The sequence below is a fragment of the Aedes albopictus genome, chromosome 3, assembly GCF_035046485.1.
Source record: "Aedes albopictus strain Foshan chromosome 3, AalbF5, whole genome shotgun sequence".
Taxonomy (NCBI): domain Eukaryota; kingdom Metazoa; phylum Arthropoda; class Insecta; order Diptera; family Culicidae; genus Aedes; species Aedes albopictus.
In genome coordinates this window covers 117202439-117220160 of record NC_085138.1, presented here as the reverse complement: position 1 = coordinate 117220160, position 17722 = coordinate 117202439, and the positions used below count along the sequence as shown (strand labels likewise).

The 17722-nt window shown below is 39.7% G+C and overlaps 1 pseudogene; it reads left to right on the top strand.

Annotated features, from left to right (window-relative positions):
* Positions 1–3164: 3164 nt before the first annotated feature.
* LOC134290335 (uncharacterized) lies at positions 3165–17665 on the top strand (annotated as a pseudogene).
* Positions 17666–17722: the final 57 nt, after the last annotated feature.

Genomic DNA, 17722 nt, shown 5'->3' with positions numbered 1-17722 from the left:
TATCAAATGGTGATTCATTGTCAGTATGAGGATCTCCAAGAACTTCTTTGAGTATAGATCATCGGTTCTACTAACGTATTTGGTTGTCTCTAAGAGATTTACGTAGTAGAGGAAAAGTTAAATGGGCTTCTGTATTCCTCTAAAACCGCTCTGAAGACCATTGAGATGCCTTGAAACGCTTTGAAACGCCTTCAAAAATCACATGATATCTTCATGTAATTTACCTGAGAGCCTATGATCCCCCCTTAAACTACTCTGAAACCTCCTGAAACGCCCTGAAATGCATGTAAGCGCCTTGAAACGCTTCGAAACGCCTCCAACACCCCCATGAAACCCCATGAGCCTCTGAGGCCCCTAACCAGGGATGCCATATATACAGATTTATCTGTATTATACAGATTTTTGAGCATCCATACAGATTTCGTTTTATGTTAAATACAGATTTTTGAGCAAGAAGGGCTATTTAATTTTTGTATGGGATACAGGTTTTTCACCAAAATTTTGTATGGAATACAGATTTTTCAAAAAATCATCTGGCATCCCTGCCCCTAACCCTCTTAAAACGCTTTGAAAAGTTTTGAAAAGCATTGAAATGCCTCTAAAACCTCTATGAAACATGCGAGAAATTCACCTGCGAGGATCTGAAGCGCCCTAAAACCTCCGAACACCTTGATCGCCCTGCAACGTATTGAAAACCCTTGAAACGTCTAGAAACGCTTTGAAACGCCTCTTAAATCCCTACAAAACCTCCATGAAATTCACCTGAGAGCCTCTGAAGCCCCCTAAAACCACTGTGAAATCTCCTGAAACGCCCTGAAATGCTTTGGAACGCTTTGAAACGCTCTGAAACGCCTCTAAAATCCCTAAAAAAACCACCGTAAAATTTACCTGAGGGCCTCTGAAGTCCCCTAAAACCCCTGTCAAACCTCCTGAAACACATTGAAATGCCTTAAAACGCTTTGAAACGCATCTGAAACCCCCATGAAAGCTACGTGAAATTCACCTGCGAGCCTCTGAAGCCCGCTTATGGCCCCCAAAACCTCCTGAAACGCCCTGAAACGCATTCAAAAGCCATGGAACGCCTTGAAACGCTTTGAAACGCTTTGGAATGCCTTCAAAATCAAATAAAAATCTCCGTGAATTTCATCTGAAAGCCTCTGAAGCCCCCTAAAAGCCCTTTGAAACCTCCTGAAACGGCCTGAAACACATTGAAGCGCTTTAAAACGCCTCTGAAATCCCTGTAAAACATCCGTGCAATTTACCTGAGATCCTGAAACCTCCTGGAACGCATTGAAACGCCTTGAAACGTCTCTGAAACCCCTATTAAACCTCCGTGAAATTCATCTGCGAGCTTAAAACGGATAAAAACGCCATGAAACGCCTTGAAACGTTTTAAAACGCTTTGAAACGACTCTAAAACCCCTATTAAACGTCCGTAAAATTCACCTGCTCAGAGTCGCACCCTTGAAACACCTGAAACCTCATGAAGGCCATGAAACGCCCCGAAACGCATTGAAACACCTTGAAACGCATTGAAACACCTTGACACGCTTTGAAACGCCTCTGAAACCTCCATGAAACATCCTCGAAACTCACCTGAGAGATTCTGAAGCCCCATAGAACCTCTATGAAACCTCCTGAAACGCATTGAAACACCTCTAAACACAAATGAAATTCATGTGAAACGCGCCTGAAAGCCTCTTAAGCCCCCTATAATACCTCTGAAACCTCCTAAAACACCATGGAACTCCCTGAAACGCCCTGAAACGCCTTGAAACGCTTAAGAACGCCTCTGAAGCTCCCGTGAAGTTCACCTGAGAGCTATTAATCCCCCTAAAAGCCCTATGAAACCTCCTGAAAAGCCTGGAAACGCCTCTGAGCACCGCCGTAAAAACTCCCTTGAAATCCCTCTGATCATCCCCTTTTACATCTGAAAGCCACTTGCCATTCACAAACTTCTTTGCAACCTCGAAATCCATTTAGGTAAAGAACTGAATCCATTAAGGTGAAATGGGAGCGCGTCCAGGTGAATTTTTGCCTCGAATTTTCGAGAGCACCGATCTTGTCATCCACAAATTGCCTGAAAACGAGAATGCTACTCAATGGTTACCACGAGTGAGCAAGGATAGTCATTGCTTTTTCAGCTCTGTTTCTGGTTTGGATGACGAGATCCGTGCTTTTGGTAATTGCAAGGCAGCCATTGTGGCGGCCATCTTTGGATTCGCTCATATATGTCCTTAAGGTAATGATTCCATTTAGGTAAAAATTCTATTTAGGCAGTCCCGACTCGTTACCTAAATGGAGGGGGCGGGTGTATAATAATTACTAGTTGTTATCCATATTCGGTTCTCTGAAGCCAAGGCCGGACTTCAGTCAGATTGTCAAGATTTCTGGTATACTTGTTGATTTTACAAACGTCGTCCACTTTTTCAATATTGGTGCCCGAAAAGAGCGATGAATAAAATAGAAAAAAGTCTTTTTTTTTCTTCTAAACTATGGGAGGATAATCTGTTCAACAGACACTTGAAAAGGGAGATCCAGGTACTGTGGGGTTAAGGACCATCTTCTACAACAAAAATAGAACCCAGGATTACTCTTTCCTCGACTCACTAAACAACATTCCCATGGCCGCTAAACTCTTCGTTTCTTCGGAATCACTAAAAAGGCATTGATTCAGAGAGGGGCTAGTGCACATCGCACTTTCAAGGTTAGCTACGTAGACATTGTAATGGTAATAAACAATGACATTGTCGGTGTTTTGCCAGTTGCCTAGAAGGTCCTTACCACTTCCTTCGACCTCCGAAGGCAGGCAGGGTAGACACCACGTCTGCTGCCAACTGTTCTGCAAGCATCAAGAACAGATACGTGCAACGCGATTTGACCTGCTGAAGCTAGGGCTCAAGCCCTATCGGCTAACACCAGAAGAAATTGCTGATAGTAGGGCCTCCACCTGCCCCGACCTAACGGGAATCCCTTTCCAACCGCGAGCTCGGATCCAACCTAGTAAAACGATGGAGATATTGAGGGTCATCAACCAAAAAAGAGATAGGCTGTCTGCCATAGAGGTGTGTGAACAGCAGCTTGGCTAGATCATCGACTTTGCATCCACAAAGCCCAACATAAACAAAGGCCTTTAAACGGCCCTGTTGCGACTTCGCAAGTCGATGGACGATACCAAGCAAGATCAGGAGATACTCGTGAAAACTGCGGCAGCGGCAGAACCAAAGCAAAGGTTACGAAGTTTACCCTTCACAGGAAGCCCAAAAGATGTGGCGGATGCGACTGCTTTTGATAAGCACTGGCAGAAGCGCGTGAAGCAGCCGTCAGCTGAGGAGCTGTCTGGCGGTGCCCGCAAGGCTGGGAAGGGTAAGCCTGAAAAGGCTGGCCCGTCCTGGATGAAAGGGAACAGGGGTTTGCGAACATTGTTATGTCCTCAACAACCACAGAGTAGGGCGAACCTAGCAAAGGACTCCCCTTGGACGAAAGTCGAACGGAAGAGGACGAAGAAAAAACCGCTAGTCGAGGAGGATAGCGATGCCAAACCAAGAAGGCGTAGAAGAGTAGGTGCCAAGTGCGAGAAAGGCGACGCCCTCGCAAAACCGAGCAGTCTAAGTACTTGGACGTCCTGAGGACGATGCGAAGCGACGCCAAGCTCGTGAGCTTAAGCGCGACAAGAAACGCAAGGGCGCCGCCTATAAAAGTCTGGTGAAGGTCCTTGGCGAAAGGGTTGAGGTGAGGGCTCTTACAGTAGAAGGTGAAGAACCTAGACGAGGCCACTGAAGCGGAAAAGCTCGTCACGGCAAGGTGCTCGGCCTTCAAGAAAGCCGCAGTGAACAAATCACAGTGCAGCTAACCTGAACCACTGTGACGCAGCTCAGCAACTGCTTCGTCAAGCGGTTTCTGAGAGGGAGACGGATGTTGTCATCATAGCGGACCTATACCGAGTACCCGCCGATAACGGCAATTGGGGCTCGGATGGGTACAAAAAAATGGAGGCGCTATGGACGACGAGTATATACCCCGTCCAGGAGTTGGTGTCTTCTACCTGCGCCTCCGCGGTGGCCGATCGAGCAGTTCACGCAGATGCTAGAGTGCATGACGACCGTGCTAACAGGGCGAATACCGATGTCAATAGCGGGTGATCGCTGGTAATAGCCTGGGCCAAGGCCTGGGCCGTGGAATGGGGAAGTCGTTTCACGAACAACTTGGTCAGATCCTGCTAGAGACACTGACCATACTAGATGTCGACCTGGCTAATGTCGGTACCAAGAGTACCTTTAGTTGGAACGGTGCGGCGTCGATAATTGACGTTACTTTTTGTAGTCCTGGCATAACAGCTGGCAGCGAGTAAAAAACAAGGAGGCTAGGCCGAGGCCAAGCCTTCGCAGGTGGAAGACATCATACTTCGACGAAGGGTCCTAGGTCTTCTTTCGTAGGGCGACTGGGGCTGGCGATGAGGAAAGGGTCACCGATGTGGAACTTGCGGGCAAAATGCCTTAGCGTAGGTAAGGCCCCAGGACTGGACGGAGTTCCGAACCTGGCCTTAAAAGTAGCTATTGCAGAGGCTCCCGAGATGTTCAGGTCTGCTATGCAGATATGCCTGGACGAGAGAGTTTTCCCAGAAGTATGAAAGATGCAGAGTTTGGTTCTATTGCCAAAGGCGGAGAAACCACCCGCAGACCCGTCGGCATATAGATTAATATGCTTGATGATGTTCGAAAAGATCATCCTCAATAGAATGTTGAGGTACACCGAGAGTTTGAATGGTCACTCGAGTAGCCATTTCGGCTTCCGGAAGGAAAGATCGACCGTAGACGCTATCCTGTCGGTTACAAATCGGTTGAGTATTGATACCGAGATTGATACCATCCAAATAAACCCACAGATAAATGGACGTAACACATGGTGCAATTTTCAATAAAATCCATTGCCTTGTTCACACTTACACCAGCAGTCTATTTTTTATAATTTTCTATAGATAAAGAAATTCAGGAAACGTTCGTATTCCCTCCCAAACAAATCGTCTTTCCGAACCATCGTGCATTGAAACCTGGAGCCATATCTGCTTCAGCTTTTGTTTGGGGCCGTACCCCGCTCGCTCATGGCTACCCTTTGGAGGGGTTTGCTACTCATTATTTAATTTTATTGCAATTGCATAGCATGCAGCTTGAGCTCGATGCGTAGCGCACACAGCATTTTATGCTTTTGGACGACAGGTTCCTGTGTGATTATGGGTGTTTCGAAGGTATACCTACCTTATAGACCTCAAGCCTGGCAGCATAGTAGTTTGGATGTGCTGTCTAGCGTGACTGTGACTAGACAATTGGATAATATGTGAACAACAAATGCATCACTGAAATAACTGACCTTGAAATTATGTGTAATTGAATGTTCGAATCGATGTACAGCATGTTGCTAATGGTTATTACTAGGAATGCCATTGATGTAAGTATAGATACTGTTACATCAAATTCGGTATTGGAGGACAAAAAGTTATATAGTTTAACTCTAATAATAAAGTTTCTTGTAAGCGATACATAACTTATGCATGCATTTCTTAAAAGTATTTATACAATTCTGTATTATAATTTATATTTTATATAACTCATTTTGGTATCATAATGGCCATTTTTTCCGAACTGGTTCATTATGCAACAGAAATGAGTTACATAATGAAAAATAGTTGCATAATGTTCATAATGCAACTCATTTGAGTTGCATTATGAACATTATGCAATTCAAATAGGTTGCATTATGGAAAAATCATTGCATAAAATTTTGTATGAAACTCGTAGCAAAACTCGATTGTTTTCAGCACTTTTCGTATTGTACGACTCGTACTGAAAAAATCAACTTTGTGCAACTAGTTTCATAGATAACTATTATCACTTAAGATTTTTACAAAAATTCTATGTTTCTGTAAGTTTCACCGGAAGTTTTTTTTTTATTCTTAATCGTTACAATAGGTTACAACTCTTGGCGCCAACTTAGGAAGGGGGGGGGGGGGGGGGTAAGCATAGGTTTGCCCCCCACCCAATATTTGACGATTTTTAAATTTTCCCACACAAAATATCCGAAAAAACAGGCTTTGCCCCCCCAATAATTTGACCAAGTTGGCGCGTCTACCACTGGGGAATTGCGAGAGCTCTTACAACAAACTGACAGCTGCACTTACAGTTTGTACACTTTGTACAGCGCCTAATTTTATTCTATTCTACTATATCGAACTGGTCTTTGTGCTGCTTTCACATTTGCACTCTGTCCATGGTAAAGTTATGAGCACGGAAATGTTGATGTGAGGCTGCTGTGCATATTTCAGTTCGATTGAAGGTACATTATGGGTTTCCGTTTCGATATTCAATTGTCCGAGTCCGTTAAATCTATGGCTATAAGCTCAGAAGAAGGTCAAGTGCCTTAGAAATCAATTCAATGCTCAAACATTTTTTTTTACTCTATCGAATTTTCATTTGTGTCAAACCAAGTGTCAAACAGATATTATTTCTTGAGTTCTTTCCATGCAAAATATTTGACCCTGTGTCCTTCGGGCCTTAGGCTTCGGAAAATTACTATTTTTAGCGTTTGATTGCTTCGACATTCATGCACACAACAGAAACACGTGTTTGATGAACAAAGTGAGAATTGCGAGAAGAAATCAACGTGCTCCGGTGGGATTCGAACCCACGACTCTCATTTCGCTAGGCAGGTGCTTCTTTCCTCCAGTCTTCGGGGCCGGTTGACCATCTCTGGCGCCTGAAGAAACATAACTGAAACTTGATTTCACTAATGCACCTGGTACCCCAGGTAGATACAGTGACCGGCACAAAAAAAGATAGTAGATACAATTTCTAATAAAAACTACATGCAAAAATGATAAAATATACCATTCAATGAATACACTACATCCATTTTACATTGTTTTAGTAATCTGTGTTGAAAAATATTTGTTTTTTTGGGAATTTCCCCAAGTTTGATAAGTTTGAGAAAATTTCCTAAGAATTGGGTATGACAGAAAAACAGATCCACTTAGCAATTTATTATGAAACTTCAAAATTTTGCCAAATTTTCACACGTTTTGCTTCTTGGTGTATGCTATTGTGATGCTTTCGACATATGAAATTCATTTTGGCATGAGTTTAATCAATTTTTGGATGATATGGGGCTAGTTTATTTTTCATTGTATGTATAATGGGTAAAACATTCCCTCAACTACAGAAAATATCTGTAAGCCAGAATGTATACTAGCAATCTACAATATAACAATAATTCAGCTTGCAGACATACAGGGATGTACTTTTTTGGACATTTTTTAAGAGTTTTGGTCGATTAATGCAAAGAAATGCAAATGTTGTGAAGATTATCAAGGATTATTCGATTACTGAAAACACTTTCACGTTTGTGTATCAATGAACACCTCCATCTGTTTATGTTAAAGCTTGCTGGAGCTATATTCCGTCATATACCCTTTGATAATTACAAAATTCCAATGTATGGTAAGTGGTACACACGGGTGTTCAATCATAATATTAAATTTTAACATCATATTCCACTATCGCTGCTATACACTCATTTTCAGAATCAAAAGTTTATAAAAAATAAAGCATTAGATCATCTAGTCGTCTTCTGCAATATTTTTCGTTGGAACACAAGGAATATATGTTCCGAGGACACCAGCATGATTAAACGATAGTCTCACTTGCAATCATTCATTTTATGTGTGCGCATTATTTAACACCAGTTTGATTTTATTTTGAAAGTTGACATTATAAGTGAACACCATGTTTAAAACTTACAAAACATAGAAAATGTGTAATTATCATTGTGTATATGATAGAATACACCTCCAGCACTCTTTAGCACAAGCAGATGGAGGTGATCACTGCGATATACAAACGTGAGAGTATTTTTAGTTATCTAATAATCCCTTGTAATCTTCACAACATTTGCATTCCCGGGTAGAGGTAAAATATTGACGATCAAAACGTGATATTGATTTGATTGATATAAGAGATAGAAGATCTGAAAGTAATATCTAAAAAATGTTCCTGGAACATCTGAACAATATCAAAATTTGATATTTCAAGATCAAACGAATAGCTTGCTGTTATTGGTTAAATCTTACAAGATCTAATTATGATCTGATGATGATGTTCCAGGAGTAAACTTTAGATATTATTTTTGGTGGTATTTGGTGAAAACCATTCCTGTACCATACAGTGTACCAGCTACAATAAAGTGTATTGCAATGGAATGGTTCGCTAAAAGCTGTGCACATTGTAGCTACTATACATTTACATACGATCTTTATGTAACAATAGGTATATTATACTATTTTTCTTACGTTTGAAGCATTCACTATAGGGTACTGCAAGCACCTGATCTAACCTCACTTTATGATACGGAAATATCGATTATATTCAGCTCTACTAGTACAAAACCGATCGTCTAATTACCGTTTCACTGAAATTGTATCATAAAACATTTTTGCCGGATCTCCGCCAGAGACTAAGTCCATGTAAACAAGCTCGCTGAACTGTCAGTTCACGGCTTCGTGACGTCATCTTGCAGTATCCTATAGTCTATTTTATGAGGCTAGTCAAAAGACAGAACTCCGCGCTCTGATGTTTACGTTTCCAATCATCATCCGATTGATGATGGTTAATGACTGCGCGCAAGCCAAGCGTAGTTTTTCAAACAGGCTAAAACAAAAATGAAATTTTTTTATTCAAAATCTTTTCAGCTCTAAACGAGTCATTCACAACGAAAAAAATACCTGATAAATTAGTGAGTTTCGTATTGCTTCTTCGACTGCTTTTGAGCCTTTTTTTGCACAAATTTCTAATATCTCCAATTTGTCGAACTAGTACCTTTTCAAAAATTACACAAAATTCCAGCAAAACAAACGTGCGGGGACTTCTGTCAGTTGACGCCGCTGCTGCGATCAGCTGTTCTGAAACGTCTCGTAAAATAGCTTATTCCGAAATAATCTTTTTCCGTGTATTTTTAATTATTTATTCAGTTTTAGATTTTTCCGTGCTTTGTTTTGTTGATGTTCTGACTTTTTTATTGCAAAGGAAAGGAAAGAGAAAAAAGCAAATAAGTTAAAACATCTATTTAAAGTTAATAAAATGTTTAAATAAGTGGTAAACCAGGTGTCCAAAGGACTGCAGATCCAAGACATATGGCGAGTTAGGTATGTAGAGTGCGATAAGGAATACGAATGTAAGTCAACCCGGAGAGACGCAGGTCGGATTACCGTAAATCAGTGGATGAGTTCAACACTATTCTTTCTGTATTTGCAATTGGGGGAGTTTTCTACCCTTCTCTCATGTGAACTTGCCTTCTACCGAATCAAATGCGATTTATCTTTGACGTAGAGCCATCTTAAACATATGGACTAAACTGGATACTGAAGCGACTTCTGATATAAGTTAGTCTGCGGGTTCGCTTTTAACCTAACTGTGAATACCGGGCAACTCACTGGAACAATCCGTTCCCAGCCATCTTAGCAAACTGCAGTAGAATCACTTGGCATAATACGGAACCTCACGGTGATGGCGACTTGCTCCGCCAACAGTCCACTCGTCAATGAGGCAGCATCACACTGACGACGACCCCGTCATGGTGCTGGCTGTCACTGATGCTTGCTAGGGGAAATACACGCATGGAGAATGCTACTCAGCTTTGTTCATACCCCACACTAACTTATATTTGAATCGAACTTGACACACTTCGGCACACTTGCCAGCACATTTCAGCACGCTCTAACACATAATTATAAATAGCAGTACATTGATTAAACTAAATGGGAGCACTGTCGCTTTCTGTCACTGCGACTGTTGCAGCTAGACTTAAAAGTAAACAGATCGTTGGGCAAATTCAAGAAATTAGTTCGGCCAAGACTTCGGCTCTTGAAATATCATTATTTAAGGACTACAATTAAAGGAACCTGCTTCAATTTAAAAATGAACCACTCCGTAATAGACATGGTAAGTATGTACGTGATTTTTGCGATCCAACATGGCCAAATTGACTTGTTATTGATGCATCAAATTGCGCAAAAAAAAATCATCGATCTTATTTACTGGTGATATGATAACAAGGCCTTTGCCAATCCTAGAACATTTTACATGCTGTAGAGATCGGAAAAGATTGATACATTATGAATCATTTTAATTTATTTTAGGATTTTTCTGGACGAAACTTGAGGAAGAATATGGCGCAATAAACCTGCATCTTAAAAATATCCTCAACATAAACAACCTATGCAGCCAATCTCTGGCGAGACTGACGCGAGAAACTATCAAACTCATTGAGGAGGATATGCGTGGGATGGCGGAGAGCTTAAAAGAAGAAGCTTTAGCAGGAGGAATTCCATTGAGAGAGATTTACGGCAGGAATTACGCATTGCAGCCCGAGAACTTCCGGTTTACTGAAGTGTAAACCTTATGCCTCCTTGATTTAGCAGGCATCATCGACCGCTGCGGGATCAGCAAATTTTTGAAGAAAATCTAGCGTAAAAATGCACAGAAACCACAGATAATTCCTAATGACGAACGACACAAGGACGTGGATTTTGAGAATCATGTCCAAAAACTGCAAACCAAAATTTGGGATTACTTTTCGTCCCTGTGAGTGTAACCAAACACCTGCACTGCCGTTCTACGCCCAATTGTCCCGTGTTATATGGGAGTCCCATATAGCATGGGACAGTTATGCATAGAACGGCAGTAAAGATGTCATGCTATACATATTTCTCATATTTACCACAATTATGCTTATCCAACAATTTCAAACCTACTTTCAAACTACCCTTGCTATACAGACTCTGAAGTAGATCCTTAGGTAGATCTCAATAAGAAATGGGCGATTTAAGAAACGATGCACATTTATGCAAGTGTACTGAAAATCACTTTGTAACAAATTTTAGTGATTTTCTTACGCTATACGAACGCTATATAAAGTCGAGAAAATTTTCATTACGAGAAGTTCCCAGACTGACCAGAAATAGAACTCATATTTTAAGCATGGTCGTGAATTATTTGTTCCGAACGCAAAATTCCAGTCCATATTAATTTGAATATGCTTCATTCTTCCTACATTTCTATCGTGAGCAGCTATGACCTCAAAGAGTGAAGCAAAATCACTAGATACATACATTGGCGTAGCTAGGGGGGGTTCCAGGTGTGCCAGGCACCCCCTAGAACAAATTTGGCACCCCTTAGAATTTTTCCTTGACAGTCACCTAAAATTTAAAATTTTACACAATAAATTCCAATATTTATTAATGAATGGCACATTCGAATAAAACTTAACACACACCCAAAATTACTTATATACCTGTTGTACGCTTTGGCGCTTTGAATATTGGTAAGAACAATCAACAGACTTCTCCATGGATTCCTCCAGAAGTACCTTTAGCTATTCATACAGTGATTTCTCTAGGCTTTCTTTATGGATTCCTTCCAATATTTCTTTAATAAACTTCCCTCAGGATTCTCCAGGCAGTTCTGATGGGGTTGTACATTCTAAAAATTTCTGTAGAGATTGATCCAGCATTTTCATGTAGTATTTCTTTCGAAAATTCTTGCTATGGTACTTCTTGGAATTCTTCTAGAGATTTTTTCTTGGGATTTTTTCAGAATTTCCTGGTGGGATTATACACGACAACCTTCCTGGATCCTTTCAGAAGTTCCTCCGTTGATTCTTCCAGGAATTCCTTCAGAGATTTTATTCAGGGATCCTTCCAGGAATTTCCCATGAAATTCCTCCAGGAGCTTATGGGAACTGTGGCTAGGATTCCAGCAATTTCTCTTAGAACTCCTCCAAAAATTCTCACTGTGGTACCTTCAGGAATTCTTTTAGGGAAGTTCTTTCGAAAATTCTTCCAGAAAATCATCCTGGGATTTTTCTAAAAATCCCTTCGGTGATTCTTCTAGAGATTTCTTCAAGAATTTAACCAGGACTTCCTCCAGAGGTTCTTCCGGAAATTCCACGGGGGATTTCTCCAAGAACTTCTATTGGCCTTCCTTCATGAATTACAGCTGGAATTGTTCAAGCCATTCCCATTAGGACTCCTTCAGAAATACTTCCAGGGATTTCACCTGGCATACTTACAGTGTATCAAATAATTGTCCGTACAGCAATTTTTTGGTCAAAATAATTTTTCATTCAAATGATCATAAAACATATATTAAAGCTCCATTAGTAAAATTTTGAGCGAGATCGAATAAGTTTTCTAAAAGTTTTCGAACTTTTAGATTTTTGAGCACATTTTTAAAACATTATATCTCAATATGGACTCGATGAAACTTTTTCCATTTTTTTTTGTGATACAGCTTATACCTAAGGCTTTCATATACAGCTTCGATTGAGATTTTATATTCACTACAAAAAATATGAAAAATCTGTTTATGTTTAGAGTGTCATTTGGAAATTTCATGGTATTCCTGCAGAAACTCCCTTTAGCCTTCCTCCCATAATACCTCAAACAACTCCTCCTACGGTTCTTCCAGCAATTCCTTCAGAAATTCTTACTATGATACGTCCAGAAACTCTTCTAGTGATTCCATTACGAATTTATCCTAGCATTATAGCTGGAATTCTTCCGGGAAATCTTCCTCACATTTCTTCAGAACCTCCTCCTGCGATTCCTTCAGGGCCTTCTCTATAGATTCTTCCAGAATACCTCTACCGGTTCTTGCAGGGACTTCTCTAGGCATTCCAGAGATTTTTTTCTTTGGATTCCCCCAGGCATTCCTGATGGGGTTTCTTTATAAATTCCTGTATAGTTTCCTCCAGCCATTCCTCCTAGGATTTTCGCGATTTCTACAATGACACACCCCAGAGTCCTTTTAAGAATACCTCTTGAGATTTTTCCTGTGACTTTTTGAGAACCTTTCCGGTGATTACTCCAGAAATTTTTATCGAAGATATTTTATCCAAGGATTCTCTCATGAATTTCTCAAGGGATCTTCCAGCAATGCCTCCTAGGACTCCTTCAGAATTTCTTTCAGTAATACATCCCGAAATTCTTCTAGAAATTTTTCTCCAGGGTTTCCTTCAAAAACATTTACTGTTTAGTATTGTGTTGTTAGTTGCTGTACATGTATTCCGAGTTTGCGCGAGAATATTGGTGTATGTGCGTGAGAATCTTCGGATATTAAGCGTCCACCTGACGTAAGTGATCGATTTTTTGTTTACCGCGTGAAGCGAACAATAGCGAGACATGTTGTAAATTGTGTAACGATGTTTGTACTAAATATTGAGCACCCACTCATCGTGGGTGATCGATTGTTTGCTTTCCGCGTGAAGCGAACAATAGCGCGGCACTACGGTAGGCATTGTGAATCATCAAGGTCATATTACTTATCAAAGTGAATCTAGACCCAACGATACCTTCCCTATTAACAAGCACTCCTTCCTGCAGCCTTTGGTGAAGACGTGCGGTAAACGCCGAATTTCACACTACATACAAAGGTTGTGACTAACATTCCTTCCCTCTTCCAACCTGACTGCAAGGACGTGGCCGGCGCCGTTATTCTACCGTTATAGAGAGCCTCTGAAGGTTGCACAGTGAGAATGTTGACCACTTCCAGTCAATTATTCAGTTGATTCATTGTGCAACTGTCATAGGTTCGGGTCAATCACGGAGTAGCAACCGTAGATATGTGCAGTCAGTCTAAGCTCTCTAAGCTCTCTAAGCTCTAGAGTTTCCTTCAAAAACTTGCTGGGATTGTTCTAGGTAATCTTTCTAGGAGCCTTGCAGAAGTACCCTCGGTGTTTCCTCCTGGAAATCCGAAAGGATTTTTTCCTGGGATTTCTCCAAATATTTCTCATTTGATTCCTCCAGAAACTCCTCTTGACTTTCATCCAGGAACTTCCCCTGGGATTCCATAAGCGATTCCTGCTGCTTATTCAACTTCGGCTTGTTTCAGGAATGTCTCCTAAGTCTCCTCCAGAAATTCTCACTGTGATACCTGCAGGAATCCCTCTCGGGATTTCTCCTGGCATTCTTGCTAGGATTCTTCTAGGCAGTTTTCCTAGGATACTTCCAGAAATGCCTTTGATTCTTCCAGGGATTTTTCTAAAAACTCATCCAGGATTTCCACTAGATTTTTTATTCGTGGATTACTATAGAAATTAATCACGGTATTTCTCCTGGAAATCCTTTTGGGCTTCTTCAAGAAATTCCAGTAGAAATATTTCGAATTTCGGGAATAGTTGGAACTTCCAGAGAAATTCTAGGAGGTGTTTCTAGAAAAATCTCTAGTGAAATCCTATAGGAATGTACGGAAAAAACTTGTAATTACTTAGAAGGCACAGAATTGACAAATTGAGAGATGAATTTGCGAAAAAAAATCGCGTTCTGTTGGGATTTGAACCTTATTCGCTAGACCATAGTATGGCCATTTCTTTGAGGATTCCTTCGTCATGGTTGTTTTTTTTTTTGAAAATTTCTGCGGTAGTTTCATTAGAATTTCATCAGTTTTTTTATAATTTCAATGGCTATTCCTCTGAAATTATTTCAGTTATTTTAGAATTTTTAGGCAATTTTATCGTGATTGTTTTTGAAATTAATTATGATTTATTTTTATTTATATTTATTGTTTCCAAAAATTGCTGGAAATTGCAAATCAGAAATTGTCAATTGGTCTTGGTCAAAGAAAATCCTATGAAATTCATGAAAAGCTTACTGACAGATTCCCAAAGAAATTGTCGGAAAAAATCCATCAAAATTACCTTAGAATTTTCGAAGTAGTTGCCAAAAGAATTCATATAAGAATTATCAGTGGAATTCCTGAAGAAAACATTACGACTTTTTAAATATTTAAATTGGTGAAAGCCAATCTCAATATGAATTCTCGAAATATTTTCAATAAAAAAATACAAAACAATGTCGAACAAAATTCTCAAAGAATTATCCGAAAGCATCAAAGGAATTTTTGAAGAAAATTTAAAAAGAACTCCAAAAGTGATTGCCGTAGAATCACCTTGACATAATTTGGCGATTCTTTTTTTTTTTAAATACTCTGAGAAAATCTCTAAGAAATTTGCTGAATCAATTTCCAAAGGAAGTTCCCAAATTAATAATCGAAGTTTCCAAAATTTCCGAATGAATTGCTGATGAAATTCTCAAAAAAAAAAAAAATCAATGCAAATAACATCGGAAATACCGAAGATATTCCGAAATCATCTGCTGCAGGAATTCCTTACATAAAAACTGAAGAAATCTAGAAGAAATTGTCTGAAGAATTTTCAATAAAGTTATAGAAGCGTTTTATGAAAGAATTTCCGAAGGAGTTTTCGAAGGAATTGGCGAAGGAATACCAAATAGCATAAATAATAAAAGTCCAAAAAATGGACGAAAATCCAAAAAAGTATAACGACTTGTCGAAAATATTTCCAAAAAAAGTGAGGATGTTCCCAGAGTTATTGTCGAGTGGATTACCAAAGGCTTCACTAAAAGGATTCTCAAAGGAATTACCCGAAGAGTAATTGGATTTTTTTAAAGACAAATATCAATAAAAAATAGCTTTATAAAGCATTCCATTCATCAGATGTACTACCAATGCAGTCGAAATCGGAATTTGGTGCGAGCATCAGAATCCCGATGAGAAAAAATGAAATTTGCTCGCTCCAAATTCCGGGTTTCAACTGGATTGATAATATGTTAGTGAAGCTTCAGAATGGAACTCAGGATAACCGAGTGCGAATTTTGTAGTTTTGAGAATCATACTCACCATTTTTCTGTAAAAGTATTTTTATGCCCACGTGGTAATATTCAACTAATTAAAAAACGCTTTTTAGCCATTAAGGACAAGGTATTTGGAGTACATAGCTCAAAATTTCTAGAGCACCGTTTTTTAGAACCGTTGAACGGATTTGGATGAAAATGCATCACGCTAATTTTTCAGTGGTTGTCAACAGCGTGATGCATTTTAATCCAAATCCGTTCAACGGTTCTAAAAAACGGTGCTCTAGAAATTTTGAGCTATGTACTCCAAAAACCTTGTCCTTAATATTGTGGCCAAACCAAAAATGCTGCTCCTAATGTTTTTTAACTATTTATGTAAGGGTTATCATTATGCAATAAAATAATGAGAATGTCACGATGAATACATGTTACACGCAAATTTGTGGATATTTTATAGTTTTCGAGATTTAGACGTATAATAATTGCTTCGAAAATGTGTTATAATGGACCTGATTGTTTTTAAACCACAAAACAGGGATGGTCGCGATAATTGTTAAGTAGTTAAGTTCAAACTGAAGATACAAATTCCATCTATTTCATTTATCTCGCGACGCAGTATATCATAATACTAAGAAATTGAGGGTGGATCGGTATTTCTTTTTACAAAAAAAGCAACCTGGACGCCACTGAAACTGGCACCCCCTAGGAAAAAATCCTAGATACGCCAATGGATACATATAAATATGAGTTTAGATTATACATTATTGAAAAAAAGTTACATATAGCTATAATAATATATTCATAAAATACCATTAGAATTTTGCTCGAAAATATTTATGTTTCAACTTCATTTTATTCTAATGCATAATAAGCATTGTAAATTAAATAAAAAAAACTTTGTTTTTGTTAAAAGCTGACTTTTTAATTGTTATGATGAAACAATGTGTACTTATTTATTTTTGAAATCATTTCGCCTATCTGTTTCTTTTTGTAGAAACTGGCAGGATGGTGTTTTTGATTGCTTTCTAAAAAAAATGCAAGATTTTCGAGTAGAAGCATACACTACAAGCGGCAAAATCCACGCTCACGTGACCTGTCCTATTTGTGACGACAGTAAGCAATCTAAAATTTCCCTCAACATGGACACAACAGGCAGTTGGCATATTTTTGCTTTCAAACGGCACTGTAAAACATTTCACATCCAGACACCGCACTCATCTAAACAGAAACGCCGTAGTGTCACACCAGTTGCTACTGACGATGCTAACGAGAACTATTGTCCAATGAAACGACCTTCCCTGGAATCCACTGGTATCGGAACTGCATGTGGTATATCGTTCGTACAGCTGAAAATCGGAATTTTTGACACGCGAAAATCCATTTTTCTCCTGAACCGTGCGTCGGACGTACGTCGGGCATAGTGCGCTGGATAGAGGACCAGATCCGATGTCCAGCGCACTATGTCCGACGTTAGGTTTTCCATACGGATTTGGAGAAAAAGCGATTGTCGCGTGTGAGGAAACTTCGGGTTTCAACCGCGACGACAATTTTAAAGCGTTTAAATGAAGTGGTGCACACAAACTTCTAAACCAATTGAATGTTCCAGACTTTGAACTTACGACGTCTAGCGTGGATCCACCTCATCTGGATACAGCTGGTACGGAAATAGATCCGCTGCACCTCGATGAAGCAGAAACCGAAATTGGACCTGCAGAATACCTGGACGACACCGTAAGCTCAAGTACAGGTGATTTACAGACCGAAAAAAACACGAGTATAATGTGTCTGATACCAAGGGCAAATATTTTGTTGAAACCGTGTATGACTCACAAGGTAATTTTTTTTTGTCTCAGTTGATTTCGGTAAACTTTTACTCGATTCGATTCAGATGATTACCATGGTGATGCTATAGAGGCATACGAGAACGATAGCTGGGATCGAAACACTAAGGAGCACGGATACGCAAGATAACACGAGAGCAAAGATGTTAAGGAGAGCTCAAAAGACCACGAAATCGTAGAAGAACAA